Source organism: Macrobrachium rosenbergii, chromosome 23 (assembly GCF_040412425.1).
Source record: "Macrobrachium rosenbergii isolate ZJJX-2024 chromosome 23, ASM4041242v1, whole genome shotgun sequence".
NCBI lineage: Eukaryota > Metazoa > Arthropoda > Malacostraca > Decapoda > Palaemonidae > Macrobrachium > Macrobrachium rosenbergii.
The window spans coordinates 39,511,969-39,526,968 of record NC_089763.1 but is presented as its reverse complement, the minus strand read 5'-3'; the positions used below and the strand labels follow the sequence as shown (position 1 = coordinate 39,526,968).

General features: G+C 37.5%; 1 protein-coding gene across 7 annotated transcripts in view; it reads left to right on the top strand.

The window, feature by feature from the left end:
* LOC136851529 (ras-related protein rapA) overlaps positions 1–15,000 on the top strand; it is a 678,490-nt gene that overhangs the window by 339,704 nt on the left and 323,786 nt on the right. Inside the window, exon 1 of one of the 7 annotated variants that reach the window (XM_067125760.1) lies at positions 9,133–9,174. The exons of the other annotated variants lie outside the window; for them this stretch is intronic. The gene's annotated coding sequence lies outside the window, so the exon portion shown is untranslated. Of the gene's footprint in view, positions 1–9,132; positions 9,175–15,000 lie in introns of those variants that run through there. 7 annotated transcript variants of the gene reach the window in all.

Below are 15,000 nucleotides of genomic sequence, written 5' to 3'. Positions count from 1 at the left end.
AAGACGCACATTATGATTAAATAACGTTAAGAAGACGCACGTTGTTTAAATAACATTAGGAAGAAGGACAATATTATTAAATAATAATAGGAAGTAGCACATTAAGATGAAAACATTAGGAAGAAGCACATTCATTAATAAATATTAGGAAGAAGCACGTTTTGATTGAACTATAACATTAGGAAGAAGCACATTATGATTGAACTATAACATTAGGAAGAAGCACATTGTTTGAACTACAACATTAGGAAGCACATTGTTTGAACTATAACATTAGGAAGAAGCACATTATGATTGAACTATAACATCAGCAAGAAGCACGTTGATTGAACTGTAATATTAGGAAGAAGCACATTATGATTGAAGAATGACATTAGGAAGAAGCACATTATGATTGAACCATATCACTAGGAAGAAGCACGTTGACTGAAGTACAACATTAGGGAGAAGCACATTATGATTGAACCATAACATTAGGAAGAAGCACGTTGATTGAACTAGAACATTAGGAAGAAGCACATTATGATTGAATAACATTAGGAGGAAGCACAATATGATTGAATAACATTAGGAAGAAGTACATTATGATTGAATAACATTAGGAGGAAGCACAATATGATTGAATAACATTAGGAAGAAGTACATTATGATTGAATAACATTAGGAGGAAGCACAATATGATTGAATAACATTAGGAGGAAGCACAATATGATTGAATAACATTAACATTATGATTGAATAACAAGGAAGCACAATATGATTGAATAACATTATGATTGAATAACATTATGAGGAAGCACAATATGATTGAATAACATTTGTACATTATGATTGAATAAGGAAGCACAATATGATTGAATAACATTAGAAGAAGTACATTATGATTGAATAACATTCTTACATTATGATTGAATAACATTAGGGAGAAGCACATTGTTCAAATAACAGTAAGAATTAGGCGTCTTGTACATTGCGAAGTGAATTTAAGTAGAACGAAGCAATATTACGCTCGCTCAGAATTCATGGTCTGGTTTTCAAATCGAATTAAGACTCCAGAGAGACTTGGTCGCACTGAATGATGTGAAAAGTGGAAAGGCTTCGCTGCATCTAGCTTCCAGTTCTCCATTGCTGCTCAAGAGATAAAGTAAATTCGGAATAAAATAAAAGTAAATTTGAAAAAAGTAAAAAATTCGGAATAAAATAAAATTTGAATAAAATAAAAATAAATTCGGAAGAAAATAAAAATAGATTTGAATAAAATAAAAAATTTGAATAAAATGAAAAATTTGAATAAAATAAAAAATTTTAATAAAATAAAAAATTTGAATAAAATAAAAAATTTGAATAAAATCAAATAATTCTGAATAAAAGTAAATTTGAATAATGAAATAAATTCGGAATTTATTAAAAATAAATTTGAATAAAATAAAAATAAATTGGAGATAAAATTGAACAGACCTCCCAAGATTTTACGATTATTGCTTCGCCTCTTGTATTGTTTTTTTTTTTTGTTGTTGTTGTATCCTTTATCTGGTTTATTTTCGGAGGTCCTCTCGCCGAAAAAGAGCCATCACGAGAGTGCCAGTGATATGCACTTTACAATTACAGCTTTCTTGAAATACAATTACAGCTTTCTTGAAATTTTTTTATGCAAAATTATCGTATATGTCTCTAATATCTTATTTGAATAATCACAACTTTGTGTCTTGGGGCAACGTGTTGATTAGGTTGGGTGTCCAGTGCATATGAATAAATCCGTTTTGCATCTCTGTTGCACCAATGCTTCCTGCTCCTATGTGGCGATACGTGAGAGGTCTGAAGTACAAGAAAGGGAAAAAGAAAAATATTTTGTAAAGGTAATATTTTATTTCAGCTTGCAGCCAGATGTAAATACAGAATGCAGATCCAGGGTACAATAAATACATTAGCAAGATGAAGAATAAATGTAATACGCCCGTCTCACATGCGTGGCATAGTTAACACCGTATAATAGAAGCTCTTTAATTAAGAAAATTTTGCTTTGATTGAAACTGTATGTGAAAAAGAGGAAGCTGTAGAAATTTCCAGAGCTTGTCAGTAGAGGGAAACACAAGAATACAGAAACAAACTTGGCTAAGGAGTGCTGAGAATCGATCAGGAAAGGGTCTTGACTTAAGAAAAAGGTGACAGATTGGGCTCTTCCTTGAAGTTGTGTGTAATGGAATATTTTGCGTTATTAAACGCATAGGAAAGCAAAATTGCATCGTACTGGAATTTCCTTGCTATACATTGTTCCAAGCAACGTAAAAATTGACGAAAAAGAACAAAACTAAATATTGTGTATAATGTAATATTAAGTTCATTATCGACGAGATGGCCCACTTCACTTGTTTCACCCACAAAATTGTCCGACCCGATAGGCGATGTATGACCTCTCCTGCCGACGTTATAACCTCGCCAATTTGGCGGCCTCGGCAACCTCTCCAACCCTGCTATCAATACCCGAAAGAGGTCGTTATGGGAGAGGTCCTGTGGCCGACAAAAGATGGCCCTGTCAATATCCATTTCAGGGAGGTTGCCGAGGGTCCAATCTCTCTCTCTCTCTCTCTCATGGCTTTGCCCGGCAGAGGACAATGACAAGAGATAACTAAGGAATTGGGGCTAATGTGCTAATAATTCTCTCTCTCTCTCTCTCTCTCTCTCTGTACCGAAGATATAGGACTAAGGATATCAGCTGTAAACATAGTGCTGGTATAATAATATAACGGCTCTAGATTCGAATGTTCTCAAGCTTGCAACATTCTCTCTCTCTCTCTCTCTCTCTCTCTCTCTCTCTCTCTCTCTCTCTCTCTCTCTCTCTCTCTCTCTCCGATTTACTGTAAAAAGGGGTATACTGGCCCCAGGAACAAAACATGCTATAGACGCCCCCCCCCCCTTTGCCAAGGGATTACCCATTATCTTAGTTCCAAGCTTGTTTTATCATTTAATCAGTTATTAATATTATAACTGCCTTGTATAATGAAGTGGAGTTATTTCCCATTGGAACTCGCCCATTTTTATGCCTTAATAGTGTTGCAGGAGTTAGTGAGAGCTCCCTATGAGACTTGATAACAGAATTTAAGTAATGAGTCTCTCTTGAATACATTTTGTCATTTGCATATCAGGGTTTAATACTATTATTATTGACTATATCATTTTAGGAGGAATGCTTGCAGTCGTAAGATTTTAGGTGGCACATTAATGAATTGCCCCCTGTTGTACCAGACACCCGTTGAGGAACATAGGTAGTCAAAAGAAATTTTAATGAGGAAATTGACGTAATCACGACAGCGTAATTGAAGGGATTATTTCGGGGATAATTCTAGAAGCCATAAGATTCGAAGTGGTTCGTATATGAAATTACTCTCGGTTGTTACCCTGTTGCCAAAGGGACTTCAAGTTGTCATTTCGTGTTTCAAGTGAATTCGGTTTAATGTTATGATGTTGCGTTAGGAATATTGGCACTTGATAAAGTCTTGAGATATCGCGTTAGGAATATTGGTAATCATTTCGTGTCTTCGAGTGATTTGATCTAATATAGACTGGTGCAGCGTATAACAATTCTTGGTAATTTCGTGACTTCTTCGTTCCCTGAATGAATTCGTCTGCTGAAGCAGTTCCACTGTTCCACAGTGAGTGTTTAGCCGAGTTTCCACTTGGACGCTGTACTTATTCATGGTCCTGACCTTGTTCGGGCGGCTTATTTCTCCTCGACCCTGAGACTTGACATTTATTATTTAAGGATGGAGACGAAATGAAGGCGTCTGGGTGAACTGCATTTTCTTACCGTTTTAGTGAAGCGTTGGGGGAGGGGGAATATCAGTTGGGATATCAGTAGATGGTTCAGGCAGAGTATCATAGTGGATTTTGCATTGGCCATTCAGGTGACGGGGCCAGGAAAGTCAGTCCTCCTTTTATTCTCCCCCCGTTCATATTTTCTTTCTTCCATCTGGCTTTCCACCCTCTCTAACAATTGTTTCCTGTTACACCTTTAAATACTCACTGTCAGTTTCCATTTCAGCGTTGAATGATCTCACAGGTCCAAGCGTTTGGTCTTTGACCTAAATTCTATATACTATTCTATTCTTAAACTTGTCTGTTGAGGGCAAGTTTTCTTGTTTAGCTCCCGTATGTATAATGTTTGGTAGTTTATCGTGACGTATGTTAATGTTAAAATTTGTAAATTAGTTTAGACGTTCTATACTAAATCGAAATTGCTTCAAACGTCCCATTTTCTTATAATTTTGCCGAGTACCATTATTCCAGAGGTTTATGGAAGAAGGTATTGACCAAGCAGTCGGCTAGTAAATTAGCAACTTGGCATCGAAGTGTCTGGCCCCCGTAGGGAAGCAGTGCCGTCAGTGCACCTCACGCAGTGCACTGTAGGCATTACTTAAGGTTCTTAGCAGAGTCCCTTCGGCCACTAGCTGCAGCCTTTCATTCATTTTACTATATCTCCGTTCATATTATCTCTTCTTCCATCTTGCTTTCCACCCTCTTTTCAACATTCTTTTCAGCGCTGAATGACCTCATAGGTCCCAGTGCCTGAATTTTATATTCCAATCGAAGTGTCTGCGGGAATGCTAACCTTTCACTTAGGAATGCCAACATGTCAGCGTGTCCGGGTGGCTGTGTCAGCTTGTAATGAATTCCTTGAGAGGAATGTCTGGAGTAAAATTCGTTAAGGGCAGTTAGAGATGACCTTGCGATGCCGTTGAAATGCAGCGGATGGAAATGACAGTTGTGAGCTTTTGCGAAATCTGCAGAGCGAGTTGAGCTCTTGCGCTGTGCTTGTTTTAGAGTAGATGTATATATATATGTGTGTATGTATATGTATGTATGTATGTATATATGTATATATATATATATATATATATATATATATATATATATATATATATATATATATATATATATATATATATATATATATATATATATATATGAATGTCTATATGTATATATGTAAATTGTATATTTATATATAATATATATACATATTATATATATTAAATATGATTTATATATATCTTTCATTATATATATGAATATATACATATATATATATATATATATATATATATATATATATATATATATATATATATATATAATATATATATACACATATACACATATTCGGTATATATTCATATCTCGCTCCTTTTGTGAGAAATATTTCTAATGAAAGATCAGTTCAGGTACCTTTCATAAATCACTCATTTAATGCCCATCAGCGTTTCTCCTCGTTATCTCACATTACTACCATATTTTTTTTTTTTTGAGGGTTGCTAAATCCTGATGATTAATGGTTTTTCTAGTGAACTGAAGAAAAATAGGTGAAATAAATTTTTTACCTGTTCATTCCACTGGAAATGGATGTCTAGTTTTTTTTTATTGGTTTTCCAGTTAACCAGTTTGAGCATTTTTTTTTTTTTTCATAAGGGGACACTCATTTATCATAGCTTCATTTTCAGAGACGAAATCTATTTAGTGCTTTCAGTTCAGTGGTCATATCAGTGTATATATGTAAATGTATAGTTTTTTATAAAATATCTTACGGCATTAAAAGGCATCAGTATGCCCTTGTATATACTGAGCTCGTTTTTGCGTCAAGTCCACTGCTGTGGGAAGATTTTTTTTTTTTTTTTTTTTTTTTTTTTTTTTTTTTCAGAAAAAACTTACGACCTATTACAATCCCAAGAATCCAGGTAATTTTTTTTTTTTGCGAAAGTATTTTTTAATTTATTTGCATATAAGCCATATAATGTAAGCTAGTTATCTTAACATGTGTACAGGCGCATGGTATTTGTAATTTTGTGTAGCAACGGTAAATGAAAGGAACGGTGAGTGTCGTTGTGGAAAATACGGGCTTGGTGTACTCGGTCAACCCAAAAATATCATGGTACCAGTAGTTATGTTGTGACAGAAGCGGAGGTCGATGGCCGCTAACCACATTAAGCTTATTGATTATTCAGTTATAGCGGTTTTTGCTTTCATGTACAAAGTATGCTGTGATGTGTATGTATATAATATATATATTTATATGTATGTATAATTGAATATGTATAACGTGTTGAATAAATAAAAGTATGAAAGAACATTGTTTCTCTTTCCTTGTTGAATATATATATATATATACATATATATAAATATATATATCTATATATATATCTATATATATATATAAATATATATATAAATATATATATAAATATCCATTGTTTATATTTATATAGATATATTTTATATATATATATATATATATATATATATATATATATATATATATATATATATATATATATATATATATTATATATAATCTATATATATATATATATATATATTATATATAATCTATATTATAAATATATAGTTATAAAATATATATATATATATATTAGTTAAAAATGAGTTGTGAAAAATTATTTTTCATTAGATGACAGAACAGACAAGTTATGTAATACTTGTGAGTTAATGGTTGAAAGTGTAAGTCCTGACGAAGTCTCTTCCTTCTCCAACTTTCCCCTTCCCAACGACCCCTTGAAGGACACTTAACGAGACAGTTTTCTTTGTTGCCTTTTTCCGACGCCTTCCTGAGAAATAATTAATAGATCGGTTTTTAAGGCTCACTGAAAGCTGTTGATGTAGGTTCAGTGGTGATGGCAGTTTTTTTTTTTTTTTTAACAAATTTTATAAATTTTGTTTTGGTTCACTTGAGCTGAAAGCAAGAGAGATTATTTTAACTGAATTACAGTAATTCTCGTTGTCCTCTTGCTTGAATATCTGCATGCATCTGTCTCTCGTCTTTGTCTGGCGTAAACTTTTCACATTTTCGACTTCACCAAAACTACCTTATTAATTTTTAACTCGGCTTGATAAAATTATTTTTGAGTAAAAGGGATTGAATAGGTGCAGTTGGAAGGAAAGACCCCCTCCCCAATCCAAAGAGTGTAGTGTCATGTAAGAATAACTTTTAGAGCTACTAAGCCACAAACGCTAAATGTTAATGGATGCTTTCTTACGGGAGGCGCTACAATAGTTCAGATTTCTACTGTGCATAGGAATATATAAGGAAAACCTTTCAAAGTCTTCTGAAGAGCAACTGGGCCATAGTTTGTCAAATTACTGTACAGTCATCCTCATGAGGTCCAGATGAATATTTTTGTTCCAGCCATGGCGCTGGGTGCCGGATGTGGCCACAATAGGGGTCCAGGGTCCTGCACCGAAATATTTTGGGAAAAGGAAAATCCTTTACTTGGAAGTGTAGCCTAGTGGTTCGGGTGTCCACTTGTTTTCATAATTTAGCAGCCAGTCGAGTACTTTCCAGGTTTTCACGTTAAAGGTAACTTGTTTGGGAAGGAAATACTTGGGGCTGGTTGACAGGTTTAAATTTAGGTAATTTATGCCTGCACGGACCCTTGTCTCAAGGGGATCCCCAAATGCGGTGAGGTGTGAATGGGAGGTCGTGGCCTGGTTTGGATCTCCTGACTGAGGCCTACCACAGAATCGCTGTTTTATGGAAATTATCCTACCAAAAATTTGTTAGGCCTATGCATCTTTTGACCTGAGCAGTGTTTTCTGATTGTTTGTTTTACTTTTTATGTCGTTGGTGCCTATGGATAGATAGAGGGGGTGGGAGAGAGGGAAATTGAAAATGATTAGTGATTAAAAGCTTGAGAACCTCCACAATGTAATCCTAACCTCACCAGGCTGAAACCTAATCACTCTCTCTCTCTCTCTCTCTCTCTCTCTCTCTCTCTCTCTCTCTCTCTCACACACACTACACACACACACACACACACACACTCTCTCTCTCTCTCTCTCTCTCTCTCTCTCTCTCACACACACACACACACACACACACACACACACACACACACACACACACACACACACACACTCTCTCTCTCTCTCTCTCTCTCTCTCTCTCTCTCTCTCCTCTCTCACACACTCACACACACACACACACACACACACACACACACACACACACACTCTCTCTCTCTCTCTCTCTCTCTCTCTCTCTCTCACACACACACACACACACACACACTCTCTCTCTCTCTCTCTCTCTCTCTCTCTCTCTCTCTCTCTCTCTCTCACACACACACACACACACACACACACACACACACACTCTCTCTCTCTCTCTCTCTCTCTCTCTCTCTCACACACACACACACACACACACACACACACACACACACACACACACTCTCTCTCTCTCTCTCTCTCTCTCTCTCTCTCTCTCTCTCTCTCTCTCTCTCTCTCTCTCTCTCACACACTATATATATACATATATATACACACACACACACTCTCACACTCTCTCTCTCTCTCTCTCTCACACTCACACACTCTCACTCTCTCTCTCTCTCTCTCTCTCTCTCACACACACACACACACACACACACACACACACACACACTCTCTCTCTCTCTCTCTCTCTCTCTCTCTCTCTCTCTCTCTCTCTCTCTCTCTCTCTCTCTCTCTCAACCGTACATACGCATCGTGAACGGCAGGAATAAGTTTTTAATTGTTTAGTCGTTAACGCGCTCTTTGAAGGACGCGAGGAGTGTCACTTAAGAGGTCTGGGCGTCCTTATTTCCTACACACACACTTCGTTTAGCGCCCCTCCTCTCATCCCCAGGCGTTGTGAAAACGGACTGTACCTGGAGGAGGGAGGGCTCTAATTGATGGTTGTTTGGGGGAGCCTTAAATTAGGTCTTAATCTCCTCGACGATGTTTAAGCTTAGACGCAACTTTTATATAATTTTCCTTCTATTTCTGGCGGAGGGAGGGAATTTATTCTTTAGGTTTTCAGATTCTTGGATATGATGACTTTTTTTGGGTGGAGGAGAGGTTTTTTTGTGAAGGAGGCAAGAAGGCATATTTTTTTCAGGTACTGTAATGATAGTTTGTGTTGAAAAACTGACAGTGTGAAGTTATTATAATGGGACGAAATACTGGGAATGCATTTTTTTTTATAACGGTTCGTCAAAGTTATTAAAAATTTATTCCATTTAGAGTGGGAATTGTGCGAATTCTATATATTCCGTTTATAATTTATGCATGGTATTAATATTCCTATTTTCTCTTTCAGAGGTGAGTAGAGTGTTTTGCTGAGAATTTCACCTGTTGCTGCTCAAGGTAAGAAAAATATTTTGAGTTCTGAATAATGTATTTAGCATTCTCTCTCTCTCTCTCTCTCTCTCTCTCTCTCTCTCTCTCTCTCTCTCTCTCTCTCTCTGACAAAAATCCTCTTTCGCGCAGCACACCGATCTAAGAGAAATTTAGATTCTCATCTCTCAAGTTTTAATGTGAACGAGTTTCTCTCTCTCTCTCTCTCTCTCTCTCTCTCTCTCTCTCTCTACCGAAGGGTGTGATTTTTGTTGGGGAAGGGGAGGGGCGATTCGCCCCATTTTTGCAGGTATTTCTCACAGGATCAATATGCTGTGATGTTCGAGTACAGCAAATATGTATATTGTAACGGAAGGTAAGGTGAAAAATTCTTATTTCCTTTGTCATTCCCTCTGTCATCTTGTTCCGCGACATTGAATGATTTTTTGCTTTTCAAGTGTTTAGTCTTTTGTAGAGAAATGAAAGACCCCGTTTTCTTGATGAATTGATGACTGTGCGTTGTTGAGAAAATGATTGTGAAATTTCACAGTATGTATTTACGGTGACATAGGCCAATATTTACCAATTGCTTGTGAAATTTAAGTATGACTTTTTTTCTCTTAGTGAAATTTCACAATATGTACTTCAGACAACAGTATTTAAAAATATCAAAACAAAATATGCACAAATGCCAATCAAAACTGAAACTGGTTCCTAATCACCTAATTATAAATTAGAATCTGTCTTTTACCTATCTTTTCCCGTTATATATGTTGCGTAATTTTTATAGTTTTCAGAAACTGGAAATAGGTCTGCAAATTTCAACTACTATTATATTTTCGAGCGCTAGAATGATACATTGATTATATTATGAAATTTATGGCTGCTGCGTGCCACCAGTTCATTAGATAAGGAATACATTTTCGCGAAATTACTCTTAGATGATAAGGAGCCGCTGATTGTAATTGCCTTTAATGAACGTCAGATCGAATTAGTTCAAGAAACTTTTTTTTCCTTGTGAATTTCTCTGATCAGCATGTTCGTGTAAAATCTAATCAAGGATGTGATGTGCATTACCGGAAATGGGATTTAGGATAGTTTTCAGTTTAAAGGAATCTGTTCGTTCGCTTCCATTTTTTTTGTGTATAATTTGAGACGCTGAAACTTACTCTAGAAGAAAAATGTGTTATTCATTTGAATTGTCAATGAGCATAAATTTGACCAAAGAGCCTTAGCCTTGCCCAGATTTTATTTTGGTCGAATTGGTGTTTTGTATTTTCACATTTTACTTGTTTTACTACTCGTGTTTTTTCATCGTACCATGTTTGGGAAATGATTAGCCGATTTGAGTGAACATACTCATAAAGTTCTATGCACACGCATCTCTCCTGAATTTTTCTTTAATACACTGGCGCGTACGAACTGTTTTTCTTTTTTGTGTTTTAGCATTATTATATGAGTTTAATCATTCTAAGACAGGATAATATTTCAGTGCTCATAAATTTTGACAAGAGGGCACTGCCATACTAGCCATGATTTAACCCAACCACGTAAATAAAGTATAGGAAGGAAGGAAGGAAGGAAGAAATAGAAGAATTCTGAGGAAGAAAAAAGACACTTGATCATAGGCTGTATATACTTCGCTGATCTTGGTAAAAATGAAGAAGTCTCGGTGATAATATTGAAGGGTTATGAAACAGTCATGCAAATTACATACTGGTAGCCTTACTAGTATAGTTTGTAAGGTTGTGGAGTAGTGATTGATTGATTAATATTAAATTACGGAGTGGATAATAAGACTCCCTGCAGGGGTGGGGGGGTATTTAGTGCCGTCAGTGCTCCTTACAAGGAGCATTGTGGGCATTACTAAAGGTTCTTTGCAGCGTCCCTTCGGTCCCTAGCTGCAAACCCTTTTGTTCCTTTTACTGTACCTCCATTCGTATTATCTTTCTTCCAACTTGCTTTCCACCCTCTCCTAACTAAGGTCTGTAGACCTTGCTCCTAACAATTATTTCAAAGTGCAACTGCCAGGTTTTCCTCCTGTTACACCTCTCAAACCTCTTACTCTCAATTTCCTTTCCAGCGCTGAATGACCTCATAGGTCCCAGTGCTTGGCTTTTGGCCTAAACTCTGTTCCATTCCAATAAGGGACTCGCCAATTGGAACGCCTGAGAACAAATCGGTATCTTAGTAGACTGTCATTGAATTTACCTGACTGATGCAGTTGATGCGGGATATGAGTTGGATTTTGTGTAGCCTACTTTGAAATGAGAACGCTTGTAAAAGCTCCATTGCCTCACTTCAGGTTTGGAAGCTTCAACATAATCAACTCTGCATTTAGTTGAATATTTAGTATTATTGGTATAACTAAACGAGAGGAGGAATCCTCTTGGAATAATGTAATTAATTAAATCTAATAAAATTTTAACTAGACCGTTTAGTCTCAGTAAGACTAGTGTTGATTAGGAAAAGTTGTATGGGCACCTTTTGAAAAAGTTAAGTATACCTTAGTTTAACCAGACCACTGAGCTGATTAACAGCTCTCCAAGGGCTGGCCCGAAGGATTAGACTGACTTGACGTGGCTAAGAACCAATTGATGACCTAGCAACGGGACCTACAGCTTACTGTGGAATCCGAACCACATTATACCGAGAAATGAATTTCTATCACCAGAAATAAATTCCTCTAATTCTTCGTTGGCCGGCTGGAGAATCGAACGCGGGCCCAGCAGAGTGCTAGCCGAGAACAATACCGACCCGTCCAACGAGGAACTGGGCACCTTTTGAGAGGAAATATATTGATGCTATAGAAAAAGTAGAGCGGAGGGTGACTTGCATTTTACATTCACCAAGAAATTTCGCTTACTTGCAAAAGTTACAAGTTTCAGTTTCCAGTTGCATACAAGTGAGAAGAGATATTACAGAAGTCGGTAAAATCCTCTTAGGAGTATCTACAAAAACATTTCAGTTATTTTACCGCGCCTAATTGCAAGACTGAGCAGTCGGACCTTTACCAAAAGTTAAGTGATCACGAAGCGAGTCAAGATGGAAACTTCAGCGTCTGAGTTGCATTGTTATGGAACAGTCTCTGTTATAAATGAGATTAAGTAACTTAGGTGGGTACTAATTGTATTACCAGGCATCACCGACTCCTTGGAGGGCTCATTATATCAGATTATGTGGATCTGACTGTTTAGAGGCTTAAACAGCATGCAGTTTGTAACTTCATTATGGGATCATAAAGTGCAACAAGCCTGCGAAAATTACTGTAACTTTTCAATAATTTTTAGGAAAATTGTATCCACTTTTCCGAAAGAAATGGATTTCAAAAACAACGAAGACACGAAGTTTTTTTTATTCTTGGCGGTGCTTATATAAATGCAGGTTATGGAGAATAAAAGTATTTCGTCCGCGTTTGAGGGAGAAAAAAAAATAAAATTAAAAGAAAACTATTTTTTCTTGTTTTTAAAAATGTATGAAATATAATTTTTCTGTGATGCATTTAGTGGTCCACTTGACATTTCATGTCAGGAAACGAAGATATAATTATTAATGGGCTAAATTGCTGCTAGAGTAAGTATCCAGCCTCCGACGCGTGACAAGTACATATTGAGCTGAACATTGTCGATGTTCAAGGAAGTGGAACGTTTGTGAATGTCCATTATGAACGTTCCGTATGTGGAGCGCTGTGTGTGAACTGTCAGAAGTTAGAGGTTACAAAGATGATGTAAAGTAGGTGGTCAGTCTTGTTGGGCGGTCGCAGGTGGAACTGTATGTTGAACGGTCGTGGGTGGTCCATCATGTTAAACGATCAGTTTTGAACGGTCGCAGGTGGAAGGGTCATGTTACCCGGTCGCAGGTGGAACGGCCGTGTCGAACGGTCGTAGGTGGAACGGCCATGTTGAAGGGTCGCAGTGGAACGTTCATTTTAAACGATCGCAGGTGGAATGTTCATGTTGAGCGGTTGCAAGTGGTTCGTCTTGTTGAACGGTCGCAGGTGCAGCGGCCATGTTGAACGGTCGCAGGTGCAACGGCCATGTTGAACGGTCGCGAGTGGTTCGTGTTTAACGTCCGCGGATAGAACGGCCACGCTGAACGGTCCGAGGTGGAACTGTCTGTTGAACGGTCCGAGGTGAAACTGTCTGTTGAACGGTCCGAGGTGGAACTGTCTGTTGAACGGTCCGAGGTGGAACTATCTGTTGAACGGTCCGAGGTGGAACTGTCTGTTGAACGGTCCGAGGTGGAACTGTCTGTTGAACGGTCCGAGGTGAAACGTCTGTTGAACGGTCCGAGTGGAACAGCTCGATCCACCTGCTACCTGCCATATTGAACGGGCGTAGGTAGAACGGCTTGAAGATGTTGACGGTCGCAAGTGGTTCATGTTGAACGGTCGCAGGTGGAACGTGGCGTGAAGGAACGCCAGGTGAAATGGTGTTTAAGAAGTCGCCCGTATGAGAAACCACGTTCTGTTCAGAAACGGGTACTTATGTCCAGTTCCAATATTGACAGAGTATTTCATTATTTGTTTTCCAAGAGGTACCACAAAGTTTTCCCTTCACAAGGCCAGGATAGGAAAAGTAACCACCGCTTCACCAAGTGGATGGGATACTTGCGTACAAAAGTTTATGCCCCACTTCAGTAACTTTGTGGTTTGTTATTTCGTAAGTTTTCTTGTCCTTCTGGCAAATGTTTGTAATATTCTCTCAAGTAACAAACTTTCTCTCTTTTGCAAAACATCCTGGAAAGTAGCATGAAGGGGGATTTAATTTTTCCATCTGGTGCTCCAGTGTATATTGAGAAAGACGGTGACGTAATCATGTAAAGGTGGCTTTCCTAAATAGAAGTCAGCCCAGTATCTCTCTCTCTCTCTCTCTCTCTCTCTCTCTCTCTCTCTCTCTCTCTCTCTCTCTCTCTCTCATTGCAAGCCTTTGCTAATGGAAATTTTGATTCTCATCCCTCAAGTTATAATATGAACGAATGTCAGCCCGCCCCCCCTTTCTCTCTCTCTTTCTCTCTCTCTCTCTCTCTCTCATTGCAATACTTCACAAGTCACGGTAATTTTTCTCTTGCAGCACGTTGAAGTAAGGGAAAATTTTTATTCTCATCTCTCAGGTTACGATGCGAACGAGTCTCTCTCTCTCTCTCTCTCTCTCTCTCTCTCTCTCTCTCTCTCTCTCTCTCTCGTGTCTGGTGTCTCACTTCACGTTTGCCTCCAGTGTCGTGTGTCCAGGGTGCGTGTTTCATCCTGAACCTGAGTAATTTCTTCTGCCTTTCCATTGTGTTCGTTCTCTCTCTCCTCTTTCATCTCAAGGTTGTGCCATTCCATCTAATTTATTTACCTGTTACCTTTCACGTTTTGTTAACCCTTTCAGTTTTTTGGGGTTTTTAAATTCCTTCCTTTTACTGTCCCCTCGTTTTCCTTACGATTTTGCTGACTTGACCTTTTGAATTTGTATTGCTTTTTCTTAACTCTTCAAAATTTTTCTTCGGCTTCTCCTCATCTCCCTTTCCCTGTCGCTCAAAATGTGAAGTCCGTGTCTCCAAAATGCCATTAACCAATATGACGATAGTGTGTTCAGTGACGTCTTGCAGTCTCCGGTGGTGTCATGTTACTTGTTAGGTTATGTGCGTCTGTTGTACTTACCTTGTCGTTGTTGTTGCAACTGTTTTTGGTTGTTTTCTTGTATAGGTTCTTTTATTCGTAGTTCGTATTAGTATACATAAGCCTTTTTTGGGCTTACTTCATGTACTTATAGTTATTCATTTTCTTGTTAGTTTTGTTTCTGTCTGTTTTTAATTTAATTGTTTTTAATTTAATTGTTTTTAATTTATTTGTTTTAATTTATTTGTTTTTAA